This window comes from Neomonachus schauinslandi, chromosome 2 (genome assembly GCF_002201575.2).
Source record: "Neomonachus schauinslandi chromosome 2, ASM220157v2, whole genome shotgun sequence".
NCBI lineage: Eukaryota > Metazoa > Chordata > Mammalia > Carnivora > Phocidae > Neomonachus > Neomonachus schauinslandi.
Genome location: NC_058404.1, coordinates 58,808,622 through 58,827,103, shown reverse-complemented (window position 1 = coordinate 58,827,103; position 18,482 = coordinate 58,808,622). Strand labels below are relative to the sequence as shown.

General features: G+C 38.9%; 1 protein-coding gene across 1 annotated transcript in view; it reads left to right on the top strand.

The window, feature by feature from the left end:
• The first annotated feature begins 9,128 nt into the window (after positions 1-9,128).
• Positions 9,129-18,482, top strand: part of CLCN3 (chloride voltage-gated channel 3) — a 92,344-nt gene continuing 82,990 nt past the window's right edge. Inside the window, 1 exon segment of the mRNA XM_021699008.2 lies at positions 9,129-9,268. The gene's annotated coding sequence lies outside the window, so the exon portion shown is untranslated.

The following is an 18,482-nucleotide window of genomic DNA, read 5'->3' as shown; positions in this document are numbered from 1 at the left end:
CTCTCCAACACACCAACACCCAAGACCTCTCTGAGTTTTTCCAGTTTTTGGTTTAACCATGCGTTTATAAGAAACACTTAAAAAGCAAAAAGAAAAAGAAAAAAAAAATACTTTATTACTAGCGTGGAAATTGAAAGTTTTTGGCTTCTTTGCCAGAAGATGGCACTGCAAGTCATCTAACCTGGCAAATTGGAGAAAATCTGCTTTGGTTTATCTCTTCAATCTCCACCCAAGCAAAAGATTTGTTTTCCTCATTTTCTCATTTCTAGGCTAACCTCCTGTGACCCCTCCCACCCACAGTTAGTAGGAATTTTGGTGTCTGAATGCACAATAACTCTAGTGCTACCCACGTACCTTTGTACAGCAAAGCAACATAAGAATGTTGCCAATTGCCAATCTAAGTAAATTCTCTTTTGCTGCTTTCATGAAGAATGGCTAGTCAGATACCTCCTTAGATCATTTTTCAGGCTCCTGTCATAGACTGTTGGTGGGAATATAAAATGCAACAGTCTTTGTAGAAGGTATGCTAGCAATATGCATATCCTTTTGACTTCTTTTGCCAATTCTGTAAAATAGCACCATACAACATGCCACTCCCAGAGTGATAGAATTGCTGACAGAAGGGAATGGCTTAGGGGCGCCTGGGTGGCTCAGTCACTAAGTGTCTGCCTTCGGCTCAGGTCATGATCCCAGAGTCCTGGGATTGAGCCCCGCATCGGGCTCCCTGCTCAGCCAGGAGCCTGCTTCTCCCTCTCTTGCTCCCCCTGCTTGTGTTCCTCTCTCTAGCTGTCTCTCTCTGTGTCAAGTAAAAAATCTTAAAAAAAAAAAAAAAAGAAGGGAATGGCTTATACAACCTCCATTCACTGGTAATCTCTACCATTTGTTTCTCTGTACCTGCCAGGGTAGCAGCAAGACAAGTGAACAAGCAGTTCTAGACCTGGTTGGAAAAGATAAACTCTTACCACTGCAAGTTATTCTTTTTTCCCCTTCCCTGAAGGCTTAAAGATTTTGTTGGCTGGTTAGTGGGGAGGGAGTAAAGCTAATCTGAATATTGGTAGAGTTTTTGTTATTAATGCTTCAGCTCAGTTCTAATCAAAAGAAACTATAATTTCCAGTACAAGAACCTGATTTTATTCACATAACTTATTTTGCTATGCCTCCAAATATTTCCTATATGCAGAGGGCTTACTAATTTTTGCTTGTTTGGGTTTATTTTTTTTTCCAATTTTATTAAGACATCATTGACATACAACACTGTATAAGTTTAAGATGTACAGTTTAATGATTTAACTTACGTATATTATGAAATGGTTATCACAATAAGTTTAGTTAATATCCATGATTTCATATAAAGAAGAAAAAGTTGTTTTTCTCTTATAATGAGAACCTCTAGGATTTTTTCCCTTAACAACTTTCAAATATACTATACATCAGTCTTAACTATAGTCATGTTGTACATTATATTTCCAGTACTTAATTATCTTATAACTGAAAGTTTGTAGCTTTTGACACCTTTATCACATCCCCCCATGTACCCCACCCTACTGAGGCCTTTTTAAAATGCATACTAAGATCTGTGGTCAAAAGATAAATTAAGCAACCAGAATAGGCAGAATAACGGCCACCCAGTTATGTCCCTGCCCCCCAGTCCCTGGAATCTGTGAATATATTAGGTTACATGGCAAGTGGGAATTAAGGTTGCAGATGGAATTAAAGTTACTAATCAGCTGGCCTTAAAATAGGGAGATGATCCTCGATTATCAAGGTGGACCCAATGTAATCACAAGAGTCCTTAAAAGTGAAAGAGGAAGGCAAGAGAGTCAGAATCAGAGGGAAATGTGATTATGGAAAAAGTTTAGAATGATAGGTTATAAGAAGGACTCAACTCCGCTGTTGCTGGCTTTGAAGTTGCAAAAGACACAGAAATGGATTCTCCCCTAGAGCCTCTAGAAGGAGGCTAACACCTTTATTTTAGCTAGTGAGATTCGAGTTGAACTTCTAACCTACAGAACTCTAAGATAATAAATTTGTGTTGTTTCAAGCCACTAAATTCATGGGAATTTGTTGCAATAGCATATTAATACAAACTCCTATTCTCTTAAGGTTCCAGGAGCAAAGTAGATCAGGCTGACAGGTAAATTATTTTTATTGCGTAGGAAAAGCCCAAAGCTGGATCTGTAAAAACACCTTATTGGGAATTATCTCAGCCCAAGGAAGCTCCTTCTTAACCATCTTCCCTAAAGTAAAGGATCTGGTAAGAACCCCAATCAAACAGGATCCCTTCTGTAACACTTGCTGAGAAGAAATGAGATCAAGCTGGAAGTATTCACATTAGGACAAATAAAGAAAATGTTCAAGGGCTTTCATTGGTTATAGTCCTTACCATGTAAAACACCCAAGTCAGTTGAAGAGGAGATTTACCACCACTAGATTCTTCTAACAAAAATACTGAAGGAATTTTGGAGAAGGTTCTTCCCCAGATGGAATCTATTGTTATATCACCAAAATATCATGTAGGACATTGTTTAGATAGATCGCCCCATGTCTAAAGTCCTGGTTCTGGGGTGCCTGGGTGGCTCAGTTGTACAGCATCTGCCTTCGGCTCAGGACATGGTCCCAGGGTTCTGGGATCGAGTCCCACGTCGGGCTCCCTTCTCAGCGGGAAGCCTGCTTCTCCCTCTCCCACTCCCCCTGCTTGTGTTCCCTCTCTCGCTATGTCTCTCTCTGTCAAATAAATAAATAAAATCTTTAAAAAAAAAATAAAGTACTGGTTCTAACTGAATGCTGCTTATTAACTGGGAATAATTAGGAATATGCATGTTTAGGCCTAAACCTGGAATAATTAAAACAATTTCTGAGAATGGAGCCCAAGCAAGAGTATTTTTTGAAGCTCCCTAGGTGCTTTTGATGCAAAGTGAAGTTTGAGAACTGCTGACAAGATGGCTGTATGTTAGAAATCATGGATTTCAAAATAAACACGTTCCTGTAAAGAAATAAGGTAGTGCACAGTATAAACAATATTACAGAGAACAAAATGTGCAAGTTAACTCATTCTTGCCCACTTCCTAGAGATCCTTAGGATAATCCCCCATGTAGGAACTAATACACTACCATAAAAGGATTTAGGATTTATTTATAAAAGGATCATAGAAAGCAGATATGATTGATTAATAGCCTGTGACTATTATCTACTATTCTCAGAATCTCTGTGCTCCTTCCCAAAATTAGGCTACATATCTGCAGTGAGAGAAGAAAACATCTAATGTCTGTAAATCTCTGGTAAAATGTGTCCAACAGTGTTCTAAGTAAAATAATATTGCGCTTGGATATTACCATGGTTCCATGAACTCTACCTTGAATAAAGTAATGAAAGAGTCATAAGAAGTTTGACTATATTGTAAACACCCCCATCATCACCATGGGCACAATACCAACTCTGTAGCCCAGAACTGTACTGTTTGAGAATATTCAATTCTGCCCTGGAAAAAAAAGAAATAGGATGGACAAAACTCATGTGTTAAGCACAGATAAAGTTACTAACCTGTGACATATGGGGGATAGATAAAGTCAGCAGGGCATATACTTGTGAACATAGGTAGAAAAGGCCAGAAAGACCAAGAGATGCCTAATATTAATGAAGCACTAAGCTTACAAGAGGAATCAAATGCTCATTGAGCGCTATATATTCATGATACACTCAAAATACACGAGACACTCAACATTCATGGGTCTTAATTCTGCCCCCAGTGGTGACATTCATACTGTGTCCCACATGACCTTCTCCAAAGGTGCAAAACCTGCTCACCAGGTTAATTGATAAGCTACTGATGTGCCCAGGTACTCTTGTCCTTGCATCTCTTTGGTAAAGCCAGAGTGTCATTGGCTTAAGCATCTTCCGTCTCTGAACCTTTGCTCAAACATCAACTCTGGTCCTAATTACCTCACCATCAACAGGAAGGCTAATATGCCAAAAAGAGACACAGGACATATGAGCATTGCATAACCACATGTTTCATATCATGGGTCTTTCCTCTCCACTTGTACCCTATCTTAAGTGTGTTAATTTTTTCCCCCTATGCTTCTCATGGTATGTTAGCCTTTCTGTGACCTCTGGGATAGCTTGTCTGGTAGTATATTTGGGGGATATCATTATATTAAGGTGATTTCCCACATAACACCAAGCAGTTAATATTTGGATATTACTGAGACTGTGTGTTATAAAGAACTTTAAAACAGTGAACATCTTTTGTCCAATATCCTATAATTTTTAACTCTGCACTCAAAAAAATACCAGTGTAGAATTTTCTGGCAACAAGGGGGAAAATCCTTAATTTTGACAGGTCCTAAGATATGTCCTTTGAAGAATTTTTAATCTTTAGGTTCTCCATATAAACCCGATTAACAATTTTTGGAATATTCACTGTAATAGAGTACAGTTTTTTTTAATTACAGGAAGCTAAATTTCTTGATCCTACAAAGGTCACTTGAGTGGCCCTCTGATTACTGTGTGTGTTGGGTGACTAGACCTCATTGTTCCAGGATTAGATAACAAGAATTTTCGAGTGTTTTGCCTGTTTAAGTGGCATAGCCTGAGATTCAGACTTATGGAAATATGTGTGAACTCCTAGCTATAATTTTACACAAGACCTAGTGACAGGGAAGAGTAAAGCGGGTTGTGATATAGTTACACTGAAAGAAACGTGATTTGTGGGTTAGTGCCAGCACTGAATCGGGAAGTGAATATAGTGATTTGAGTCTATGACATTGTCAGCTGGTAGAAATGGATAAATGAGCCAAAAAAAGCTAGTGCTTTAGCCTATTAAAGCATAAAACCCTTTCAGGTGAGGGTAACACAAAGGGGATTTTTCTCCAAACAACAACAAAACAAAAAAAAAAAACAAAAAACCCCAAACAAAATACTATATCAGGGAAGAAAGGAGCACTCTTTCATCACTTTTGGTAGGTGGCTGTACATTTGAGAACAGTGACTCCTATCTTCCTTTATTCTTTTTGAACTAGAATGCCAGCAACTGTTATACCTGTCCCACCATTGTATTTTGGGAGTGTTGGAACCAGACAACTTAGCTCTTTAGTTTCACAGGTCCACCTATGAAGAGTTAATAGATTACAACCAGGAGTCTCATCTTCATCTGATTTGGAAGAGATTTTGGAGTTTGAGCTGATGATATTTAGATTAAGATGAGGTTTTGTACTTCAAGCTGATGCTGTATTGGGATGAGACCAAGCGGACCCTTGGAAAAGGGTGAATGTATTTTACCTGTAAATGATCAGGGGCTAGAGTGTGGACTGTGGTAGGCAGAATTCTGAGATGGCCTCGAGCTTCCCATGCCCTGATGTACACACCTGGTATAATTGCCTCTCCACAGTGTGGGCCCGTGAACACAGGGATTTCACTTCCATTATAAGGTTATTAATCAATTGACTTTGAATTAATAAAAAAATAGATTATGATGGGTGGGATTGACCTAATTATGTGACCCCTAAAAAGAAGTCAGAGAGATTCAAGAGAAATTCTCCCGCTGGCTTTGAAGACGGGTAAGCTGCTGTGTGGTGAGAGGGCCATGGAGTTAGGAATTGAGGATGGTCTCTAGGAGCTAAGAGCAATCCTGGTCAATAACTAGTAAGAAAGCAGGGACCTCAGTCCTGCAACCACAAATATATTATCCCAGGACCCTAATTAAAACCCTTTTCTGTTATATGCAGCTATCAAAAAGGAGTTGAATCTAGAATGTTGATATTAATGCTTATTGAGTGCTATGTGACTTAAAGATCCAAGATATATATGTAAGTCAGATATTCATTACTGTCTTATACTAGAGGGCCCAAGAACTGTACATAGTCAAAAGCACTGGTGTGTAATACACAGTTTAATAAAAATTTGGTAGGGAAGCAAAGTATACAGTTCTCTTGAACATCCCCCTGTAAAACACTTGATGGCAAACTCTTCTCCAACACTTTACTCCAACCCTTCTCTGGGGCAACCTGGCTCTTTTTCTTCCCTTTCCCCTCTCAGAAGGAGAACAAAGTCCTCTTACTTCATGCCAACCAGCTTCATGTGCTTCCCTGAATTCTAGGAACCAGTGATACACATCTAGGGTCTTTTACCCTAAACAGTTATCAAAATGTTTGGCCAAGTCAAGGCAGGTATCTCTCAACAGGGCTTCTGGTGAATAATGTTTCCTCTGTCTTTTTATATGTATAATATCTTTGTATATGCCTAGAAAGTTCCTGGAAAGTTACCCAAGACATACTTAATACTATTTTTTTTTGTGGACAGTGACACTAAGGTTGGTCAGGTTGTGCAGGACATCAACTTTCATTTGTATTTTCTGTACTGTTTCAAAATGTTTAAAGTCATTGTATTAGCTTACTAAGGCTGCTGTAACAAAGTAACAAAGTAACAAAGTAACTGAGGAGCTTAAAACAACAATTTATTTTCTCAGTGCTGGAGTCTAGAAGTCTGAAAATTAAGGTGTCAGTAAGGTTGCACTCTCTTCAAGGGCTCCAGGGAAGAATGCTCCCTCATTTCTTCCAGCTTCTAGTAGCCCCAATTGTTCTTTAGCTTTTGACAGCCTAACTCCATTCTCTGCCTCCATCTTCACATAGCCATCTTTCTGTCTTTGTGTCTCTTCACTTCTTATAAGGCCACTAATTATACTGAATTAGTCCATCCTAATGACCTTACCTTGAGCACATCTGTAAAGAACATATTTCCAAATGAAGTCATATTTATGGGGTGGGGAAGGATCTTTTGAGGAGACATAGCCTATAATAGCCCTGGCTAACTCTTAATTAAAAAAAAAAACTTTAATGTGCAACATTCTATAAGACAATATCCTTGGTCTCTTTAAAACATTAATATCATGAAAAATTGGGGGAGGAGCTATTGAGGATTAAGAGATTTAAGAAACATACACAAAATGCAATGCTTGAAACCTGATTGAATCCTGGTCTGAAAAAAAAAAGCTGCAAAGATTTAACAACTGGCAAAATTTAAATATGGACTGGTTATTAGATATCAGGTAATTATAGTTAATTTTCATAGTTGTGATAACGGTAGTGTTCTTGTGCTGGGGAAGTTGTTATTCTTAGGAGATGCATGTTGAATTATCTAAGGGTAAAGTATAATGTCTGCATCCTACTTTTCTCATGCTTCAGGGGAAAAAAATATCCCAGTATAGATGAAGCAAATATAGCAGAATTTTTGAATGTAGGTGACTGATCCTGTCATGCCCATGATATCAATGTCATATTCAGCTATTTTAAGTTTTTAGTATTTATCATATAAAGAAATGAAAAAACATTGCATATGGGTATGCAATGTACTATTCTTTCAAGTTTTCTGGATGTTTGGATATTTTTTCTTTTTTAAAAAAGATTTTATTTATTGACTTGAGAGAGGGCGAGACAGCAGAGAGAGGGAGAAGCCAACTCCCCGCTCAGAAGAGAGCCCCCACATGGGGCTCAAGGCAGGCTGGATCCCAGGACCCTGAGATCATGACCTGAGCAGAAGGCAGACGCTTAACGACTGAGCCACCCAGGTGCCCCAAGGATATTTTCATAACAACCTTGGGAGAAAAACTACTTACAAACAAAACTTTCCAACCATCCCCAGTTACCAACGATAAAACAAACTTTTTAGCATAACTGCTGACTTCTGCATCATCACCTCAATTCATTATCCCCATACTACATCTTGCACATTATATTCAAGTAAGGATAACATATAACTAACTTTAGATTTCTTCCTCCCTTGCCTGAGGTTTCCACCAGGTACTGTTTGCTCCTTCCCCTGCGCCCCAACCCCCCATCTCCCGCGCCTCAATTTTTTTTCAGACTCCAGATCAGATGTCAACTCCTCTGTAAAGATTTCTTCCCACACTACACTTTCAGAAGAGTGCTCCTTTTCTTGAGCAGTCATTCATTACTGCACCAGAATATAAACCCCTTGAGCACGGGGGTCGGGTTTACTGAATTTTGTCTGGCACATGTTAATTTAATAAACGTTTCCTAAAGGTAAATAAATTCAATTCGGCCGTGTAGAATCCTCAAATTACATATTTTCCCCCAAACATTTAATTTCCAAGCATTAGTTTTGAAACTGCGTAATAGCTAAAATTGGGTTATCAGTTTTCTCTGCATGTATGTTGGGCACATAACCCTCAACGACATATAAGGCGTGGTGAGCCCCGCTGCATTCCCTGCTGGCGACTCAGAAACACAGACATCATTTGATGCTGAAGGCTATTTCTCTCGATCTGTTTTAGGAAGTAGCGCTCGTGGACCGCTGCTTTTGCCTTTCGCTTTCGGGGCCGAAGCTTGCCGGTATTTCACGCGCTGCTCCGGGTCTTCGTCCTGCCGGCGTGTAATCGGAGTTCCCGAGAACGCTGGGGACTGCGCGCGCCTGCGGCCTTCCGAGAATGTTTCCCCCAAAGCGGCCGCCTCCTGTCCTGTCGCGAGGTCACCAGAGTGGCAAACAGCGGAGCGTGACTGACGTGAGCTATAGGCCAGGGAAAGGTTTCACACCCAGCGCGGCCCTTCAGGGCTGGCCAGCTCGCCTGGCTCCTCCTCCTGCTGCCCCAGCCCCGGCCCGCCCCCCGTTTCCACATTGCCCAATAGGCGTGTACGCGGCTTCAACCGCGGCCGGTGGAGGAGGTATTCGGCGGCCAGGCGCTGAGCGGCCGTTCACGTCAACGCGGTGACGTCACGCGTAGACGCACCTGTCGGGCTCCCTTCTCCTGCTGTTTCTCTTCCCCTTCCGTGGCTCGGGGCCGGTCTGGTCCGGAACCCGCAGCCCCTTTTTCACAGTGCCTGTTCGCCCGGGGCCAGGAATTGGGCTGCGTAATGAGGGAGGAGGGTGTGGTGGGTTGAAAGGCATTCTACTTCATTTCCGAGTTGGAGCGTGGATTCAGTGTTAGTCTTTTAAGAGGGAAGTGAGGTTGGAGATTTTTATTTTTTAATTTTGGGTGGAAGCAGTTGACTTTAGGGCCCTCCAAAGGAAGCGGATTTAACTTAATGCTGCTCCCGTGTTTGAAGGAGGACAAAAAAGGTCCCACCTGGCAAAATTTCCATAACCTCTTTAGTAGAAAACCCAAGGTATCTTTTAAATTGCAGTAGTTTTTGTTGTGTCAAGCTTTCTTCAGGTGGAGCTCCCACGGTAGCTAGGTTTTTAGGTTTGAAACAGATGCAGAATCCAAAGGCAGCGCAAAAAACAGCCACCGATTTTGCTATGCCTCTGAGCTGCAAGGTGAGTTGCATTGTATGAGTGAAGATTCGTTAGCTGTCATGTTCACGGATTTTGGGTCAACTGTGATGCCAGGGCTCTCGTCTTGGTTTGTCTTATACCTACATGATGTCAGACCTACACTGATTAGGTATATACCCTCGGACATTCTTTAAGATTTCGCCTATTTCCTTTAGGAACCGTCGAAGGACCTTTGAATAGAGTGGAAGTAGGTCCCAGGAAAAGATTAATATTGAACTCAGAGAGTGGGTTTTACTTTTGCTAAAATTGCCCAAATTTAAGTTAATATTCAGTTTTTCTATCTTTAGTCTAAATTTATGTGTATATCAAGACATAGTTTGTGTATATATGTAACATTTGTGTTTTGATCTTAAACTTGGATCAGAAACTACCTTAGAATCTCAAATTAATTTTGCGTATAATAGGCTTTATTTGTATAGTATTTAAAACTGGAGCACAGGAAGGTATTACCTATTCATTATACATATGTATAAGATTTCTGAGATTTCTTTCTCTTTCGGAGGGAAAAAACCCCCTGCTATAAGAACTGAATCAACCTTTTTTTTTTTTTTTTTGGTAATTAGAAAGTTCAGTTCTGCAAACTGTAAACTTTTTTGAGCCATGCAATTTAGTCACTGCAGCATCGTTGTGGCTTGTGTCATTGTTGAATCTTTTCAGAAATGCTTTGCTTTTCATCTCTGAACAGTTTAATTTACAAGATTCTTTTCTTGATGAGGTCGGTATGGAAATAGTTTAACTGATGTCAGTCAATTTTATGTGCCTTTGTGACTCACTAGAAAATACTATCTGTGTAGCTCATAAGAATCCTAATGTATATATTGTTGATTTTCATCTTAAAAGGTACTGCTGATTGTTGTTACATAGTGTGGCTTAAAAACCAGTTGTGTGACCTACAGATATTTTCTCAAATTGAGTATGCTTTTATGACCTCTGGTTGATAGGAACAGCCACCATTGGCAGAATCCATGCCATCGCCCTCCCACACCCTACCTCCCAGACTTTTCAAAGACTGATTCTTTGCTTGGAAAATGGGTCAAATGATTTTAAGAGGTCAATATAATATATAGTACTTATATCTTGGAAACTGTGTCTTAAGCATGTGTTTTCAATCATACATAGTTCATTAAGAATGTAAAAATCCAACTTGGTAATGGGTATATAGTTCAGGGGAACAGATTTATTGAGGTTATGGTTTTATATTAATAAATTGGCTATTTTCCAAGTTGTGTTGGTGATAGGCTTTCCATTTCCTGTCCGGTGACATGTTGGTAATAATTTTCAGACCGCTCAGGAAGCCAGATTTGATCTCTGTGGTGGGTCAGATATCAAAGCAGTATCCTGTGGCATTTGGCCACTTTCACTGCTTCGTAGAACTTTCATCTGAGTTTCTAGTCAAACTTGTCTGCAGCGATCTAAAACATATGATGTAATAAGTGTTAATATTTATTGAGCAATTTCTATGGTTTTGGATCATTTCTAGGTGTTTTTTGTGGATTATCTCAATTATCACACCAACCCCAGGAAATTGGTATTTTGTTTTCCTATTATACAGATGTGGAAACTGAGGCACAGAGGATTTAATTAACTTGCCCAAGGTCTCAATATGTGTCATAACTGGCAGTATGATTTCAGAGCTCTTGCTCTTAATGGCTGTGCTATATTTCATGTAAGACAGTCAAAATGTTAGAAGAAAAGTTAGGATGAGAGGTATGGCACCATAGGTTCATTTATTTTTCAATTATAAAAGTAATGTAAAATTACAGAAACTCTGGAAAATAAATTTTGAAACCTTCATTCTACTATAATAAACTCTTTTTTTGTGTGTTTTCTCATACCCACATTCACACGTGTATAGAAACATTGTGGCTGTGATTCATTTTTATTTATTTATTTATTTATTTATTTACTTATTTATTTTAAGATTTTATTCATTTATTTGACACAGAGAGATACCGCGCGCGAGAGAACACATTTGATTTTTTTTTTTTTTTTTTAAAGATTTTGTTTATTTATTTGAGACAGAGAGAATGAGAGATAGAGAGCATGAGAGGGAGGAGCAGACTCCCTGCCGAGCAGGGAGCCCGATGCGGGACTCGATCCCGGGACTCCAGGATCATGACCTGAGCCGAAGGCAGTCGCTTAACCAACTGAGCCACCCAGGCGCCCCACATTCGATTTTTAAAGATGAATGTTCTTAAGTATAAAATGTAGGATCAACCCTGCAGGGAAACTGCCCATTTGCATTGCTGAAATACAGAGAGATTTGATCTGCATCTTTGACTGGAACCAGTTAAATAAGTATATTTTTTGCCCTTTTGAGAAGTATTCGAACAGTTTGTCTTGTACAATCATGAAAATTATTTAGTTTTCAAAGTGTAAGTCTTCCACATCATCTTTTTGTTGAATTATTGTTTAACTTTCTTTTTTCTTACAGTCTAAGCCTTATATTTGTGTGTATTTTTACTTTTGAAATTATCTAGTATTTAACTTCTGAATGGCTCCAAAAAATTTTATGAATCTAGGAAACTTTCTTCAGAGAAAACATCTACTTCTTTTAGAGGGTTATTCATTTAATACTTTTTTTTGAAGAAAAACATAAGCACAACTATTTGGACATGGAGCTAACTTAATAGAGATAAAATATCAAGTAATATTGCTTTTGGGAGAAATCAGTTTCATTATTGTCATATCTTGTATGTGGTGACGATTTGTATCAGAATAAATACTTTCTTACTACTGTGATGTTCTCACCTAAGTTTCGTGATGTTGTATGGGGTGGAGGGGTCATTCTTTGGTGAAATATATTTGATAAGCTTTTCCTAAAATTTTTCACGAAGTTAGTGTTTACCCCACGTTTTCTCAAGAGCCTTTCCTATGCTGTTAGCCATTACAATTCTAGAATGGGGTATGCTGTATTACCCAAACTTACTTGACTCTGAAATCTTTTACTGGGCTTGTATTCTGTGCACATACTCATCTTCAAATATTTTTGTTGCCTTCTTGGCTCCATAGCTTGATTCATGTCAGTAGTTTTGCTTCAGTTAACTTCTCCCATGTCTGCCCCATAAAATCCCACTTATCTTTTAAGGTCAAACTCAAGTGTGTCTCTTCCAGAGAAGGCTTCTCACCATCAGTCACACTGGGATGAGAGCTCTTTTTTTTCGAGCTCTTATAACTACTGGTGTCTTCTGTGACATCTCTCATGTACTGCTTTTTATTATACGGCTATATATTACCTTCTAGAGAAGTATTACACCATCCCTTTTGAGACAGTATGTAATGCAGTTTATGCTGAACTTAACTGAAAGCTGTAAGGCCTATGCAAACATGATGACATTAATCAATAAAAATTGTGTTTAGGGGCACCTGGCTGGCTCTGTCAGGAGTGCTTTGCTTCATTTTGATTGTTGACCAGTACTTAGCAATAGTTAGAATAGTTATATGAGATGCTTAAAGTATTAACATGAAAATGCTCCTTATACACAAATGGTTAGATCAGTCAGCGTTTTACTTCTCTGCCGTCATTGCTTATGAAACTTTTGTCCATCTCTCTAGTTGCTAATATTTGGGATTTTCTTTCCTTTTTTCACTGAGATTGTGCCTTTTTTCCTATTTAGCTTACTAGGTAGCCAGATAGCTGACTGATAAACCTTTGAAACTTAGCCATGATCCTTAGCCCTACCTAGTCTCCTTTACAAGAGAGGCAAAACTTTGTTGGGAGCTATGGAAAATTGGTGTACCTACCTCGGGCTGTGTAAGTCCCTTAGCCACAAATTTACAGGGTCTTCCTATTTATGCTCCCACCCCCCAGTTCTGGGGGTGTTCTGCTTAGTGTACGCAGTTTGGGTACTAGATTGGTGTACTGAATGAAGGTAACCATTTCCTTCATTGTAGTCTGGCCCAGTAGAACTAAAGCCTAGATGTGTAATCCTATAGTTGGAAAGAACACTCTGATCCTAAGTCCCATAAGATGTAGGAGACTGAAATTTGTTTCTTTCAACTGTTTTGAATCAGTTAGTCAAGTCAGAAACCTAGCAGATATCTTAGATTTTTTTCTTCACTGTTCCTCACAATTTGTTAGTTACCATGTCCTCTTAAATACTTCTCAGAGTTCTTTTTACTCCATATTGTGATGTCTTAGATTATCTATGCCTTCAGTATCTCATGTTTAGGATTGTTCAAGGTTCTACTGGAATTAGGGTCACCTAACTCCCCTTTCAGTGTCTGCTCTTCTATCTTCCATACTGCTGCTGCTGTTGGTTTGCTAAAATTCATACTTGGTCATGTGGTTTGTCTTAAAAACTCTTAATGGTTTCTCATGTATATAAATGAGTAAATAAGTTCTTTAGCACAATGTATGAGCTCTTGCCTTTATGATCTGGCCTGTGTCCACCTCTCCAGCTACTCTCCAGTTACTTACCTCTTATTTAAGCTACCCAAGCAGGTTTTGTTATTATGCTGCTGTGTTTTTGCATGTACTTTTTTTTTCTTTCTGTATTGACTTTTCACCTCATAGTTAGCCCAGTTCATTCATCCTAATCCTTCAATACTCAGCTTTTCCAAGTAGCATTCTTATTCCTTTTCAGTGTTGTCAAATACCTTGTATATACCTCTCCGTTGATATTTGTCATACCATACTGTAGTTATTTGTATGTCTTTTACCTTCACTGCTTTGGGAATAGGGACCATATTTTACTCATTACCCCAGTACCTGGCTTTGTGCCTGGTACGTGATGGGTACTGAGTAAATGGTTGTCAAATAAATTAATAGGTGATTCTGAAAACTAATCTTGGCTATGAGGGAGATGATGGTCCTGTAAGCTGAGATAGGGAGTGCAGGAGGACAAGCAAGTTTGGGGCAAATATTTATTCAGCTTCAGTTTTGTTGAATTAGAGTTTGTATATAGCATCCAAGTAGAGATGTGCCATTTGTTTGTTATGCATTTGTTATTTATTCATGGTATAAATATTAACTGCCCCAGCAAGATTTTGTAGATCTAGATAAGATTATAAAATTTATTTGGAAAGGCAAAGAAACTAGAACAGCTAAAGCAATTTTAAAAAATAAGAATAAAGTGTGACAAATTAATCTATCCAATTTCAAGGCTTATTTCAGAGCTAGAGTAATTGAGAGTATGGTATTGCTGTAGGTATAGACACATAGATCAGTGGAACAGAACACAGAACTGTGAAAATGACATACACAAATATGCCCGACTAAATTTTGACAAAGGCAAAAAAAAAAAATCAGTGAGAGAAAAATAACTTTTTTCAGCAAATGCTGCTGGAACAATTGGACATCCAAACATCAAACAAAACAAAACAAAACAAATTTCAACCTATGTCTTAACACCTTATACAAAAACTCATGCCAAATGGATCATGGACTTACAAATAAAATATAAAACTATAAAAAATTGAGAAGAAAATCTTTGGGAGGTAGATTTTTTAGATAACACCAAAAGCATAATCCATAAAGGAAAAATTGATAAACTGAACTTCATCAAAATTAAATCTTTTTGCTCTGTGATAGACCCTGTCAAAAAAAAAAAGAAAGTCAAGGGCACCTGGCTGGCTCAGCTGGTGGAGCATGCAACTCTTGATCTCAAGGTTGTGAGTTTGAGCCCCACGTTGGGTATAGAGATTACTTAAAAAAAAAGAATAAAGTCAAGCTACAGAGTGGGAGAAAATATTTGCAAACAACATATCTGACAAAGGACTAGCATCTAGAATATATATTCTAAAGTATAAAACTTAGCAGTAAAAAAGCAATCCAATTAGAAAATGGGCAAAATATATGAATAGTCATTTCACTAAAGAGGATATTAGGCAGATAGCAAATAAGCACATAAAAAGATGTTCAACGTGATTAGCCATTAGGGAAATGCAAACTAAAACTACAACGAACTATCACTACACACCTATCAGACTGGCTAAAATAAAAGATGGTGATGGGGCACTTGGGTGGCTCAGCCACTTAACATCTGCCTTCGGCTCAGGTCGTGAATTGAGCCCCGAGTTGGACTCCTTGCTCAGTGGGGAGTCCGCTTCTCCCTCTCCCTTTGCCCCCCCCCCGCCTCCACCTCATGCTCCCTCTCGCACGTGCTCTCTGTCTCTCTCAAATAAATAAAATCTTTAAAAGAAATGGTGACAGTGGGAAGTGCTGGTAAGGATGTGAAGAAACCGGAAACCCATATATTTATTGTTGGTGGGAATGTAAAACTGGCAGTTCCATAAAAAACCAAACACGCAATTACCATATGACCCAGTTATTGCACTCCTTGACTTCTATCTCAGCAAATGAAGACTTAAGTTCACACAAAAACCTGGACATGGATATTTATAGCAGCTTGATTCATAATACCCAAAACCCAGAAAAGAGCCAGATATTCTTCAGTGGATGAATGGTTAAACTATGGTACATCCATACCATGAAATATTACTCAGCAATAAAAAAGGAAGAACTATTGATACATACAACAACCTGGGTGAATCTCCAGAGAATTATGCTGAGTGCAAAGAGCTAGTCCCAAAAAGTAATATACTGTATGATTCCATTTATATAACATACTTGAAATGGGCAAAATTCTAGGAATAGAAAATAGATTATGGGTTGCCAGGGGTAAGGGTAGGGTTGGAAGAAAGTAGGTGTGACTTTAAAAGGGCAACATGAGGGATCCTTGTGGTGATGGACATGTTCTGTATCTTGAGTGTACTATCAGTGTCAGTATTTGGATTGTGATACTGTTCTGTGGTTTTGCAAGATATCACCCTTGGTGGAAACTGAGTAAAGGGTACACAGGATATCTCTGTATGATTTATTACAACTGCATGTGAAATCATAATTACTTCAAAAAGTTTAATAAAAAAAACATTGAACACCTAATATATGCCAGGTACTGTGCTAATGACCATCAAATATGCAGTGTTGCACAAAAGTTAACACCTTGCCAGACCTCATGATATATATTGTAGTTGGGAAAACGTTAATTAAGTAATCACATAAATAAGTATAACATTACAACTGTAGTAAGTGATATAAAGGAGTGATCTAAGGACTAACAATGAAAATTTGACCTAGTCACGGAGGCTTTCCTTACTAGTTCCATGACTTTGGGAAACTCTGTGCATCAGTTTCCTCATCTGTTAAATGAGTATAATAATAGTACCTAAGCTTTAGGGTTGTGATTGTATTTAATCCAACTATAAACGAGTTAATTTGTGTCATGTTTAGGATGGTGTCATACATATAGTAAACTCTGTTTAAGAGTTTGTTAAATAAGTGGACAGTTCATGTGAGATCTGAAGAATGCATAGGAAAGTTAATTGGATGGAGAAGAGAGGGTATGTTCCAAGCTAAGGGAGCTATAAGACAGGAAATAGCCTGGTAGGACTGAGAGGAAGATCAATGAGTCTAGAGTACTGCAAGAAGTACACACTTCAAAATGAAGCTAGAGAACTAGGCAGAGGCCAGGCTGCACAGGGTCTTGCCTGCTGTGTTTGAGTTTGTCTGCTAAGGTTGGTGAGAAGTGATTAGGACTTTAATCCATGGAGTGGGGAGAGATTACTGATCAGACTGGCTTTTGGAAAAGACAGTTCTGGCTGCAGTATGGAGATCAGATTAGAGGGGGTCAAGGTGATTGTACATAGATCATTTAGGAATTTACTATAGTAGACGAGGCTTTATCCCTGGAGATTTTCACAGGTTATTTCTAGTCTTTATAACTACAAGAATACATTTGCAGGCTACTGTGTGTCTATTATGTTTTGAAATGATTTCAAAAATATTTTTGACAATTAAAGAGGAAAAGATGACTTTGTAGTATTTTCATTTTTTTTAATATGCAAAATTTCAGCTGCCATATTATCGTTTAAATAGCTTTTTGTGAGCAAGCCTGGGAATTGAGTTTAGAACTTAAAAAGATTAATCACTGGTATCTAGAATTCTTCTGTGCATTTCCTTTATGCTCCCATAGAATTTTGGATATTGTGTAGCAGTGCTGTTCAATACAAATATTTGTGCTGCACATGTGAGCCACATGTAATTTAAAATTTTTTAGCTATATTAAAAAGGTAAAGACAAAACAGACTAATTTTATTTAACTCAATATATCTATATCTATAAAGTATTGTTTCAACATGGAATCAACATAAAATTATTAGCAGAATATCTGACATTCTTTTTTTGTATTAAGCCTTAGAAATCTGGTAGGTATTTTACCTTTGAGCACATCTCAATTTGGACTAGCCATGTTTCAAAGCTAGTGACAGTGATCAGTGTACAGCTCTATAGGTTCCTAGGTTAATAATAATTTTTTTCCGGGCGCCTGGGTGGCTCAGTTGGTTAAGTGACTGCTTTCGGCTCAGGTCATGATCCTGGAGTCCTGGGATCAAGTCCTGCATCGGGCTCCCTGCTCGGCAGGGAGCCTGCTTCTCCCTCTGACCCTCCCCCCTCTCATGTGCTCTCTCTCTCTCATTCTCTCTGTCTCAAATAAAAAAAAAAAATCTTTAATAATAATTTTTTTTCCCTAAGATTTTATTTATTCATTTGAGAGAGAGAGAGAGAGAGACACAGAGCACAAGTAGGGGGAGAGGCAGAAGCAGACTCCCCGCTGAGCTGGGAGCCCGATGTAGGGCTCCATCCCAGGACCTGGAGATCATGACCTGAGCTGAAGGCAGATGCTTAACCATCTGAACCACCCAGGTGCCCCAAGAAAACTAGTTTTTTTAAAATTACTAAATTTAGGGCGCCTGGGTGGCTCAGTTGGTTAAGCAACTGCCTTCAGCTCAGGTCGTGATCCTGGAGTCCTGGGATCGAGTCCCACATCGGGCTCCCTGCTCAGCAGGGAGTCTGCTTCTCCCTCTGACCCTCTCCCCTCTCATGCTCTCTCTATCTCATTCTCTCTCTCAAATAAATAAATAAAATCTTTAAAAAAAAATAAAATTACTAAATTTATAGAAATAATAACCCATGCAGGCCTGAGTTTAATAGACTTTTGGAACAGAGTTGGTTGCTCTTGTTATAAAGGTGTGGAGGCTAGATGTCTCAGAGGTATTGGTGAAATTAAGTTTTTTTTTTTTCCCGGGGGGCGGTGAAAGGGAGAGAGAGAGAGAGAGAGAGAGAGAGGGGCATGCGTGCGTGGGGGAGGGGCAGAGAGAGACTTGTAAGTAGGCTCCACGCCCAGCTCAGTCTCCC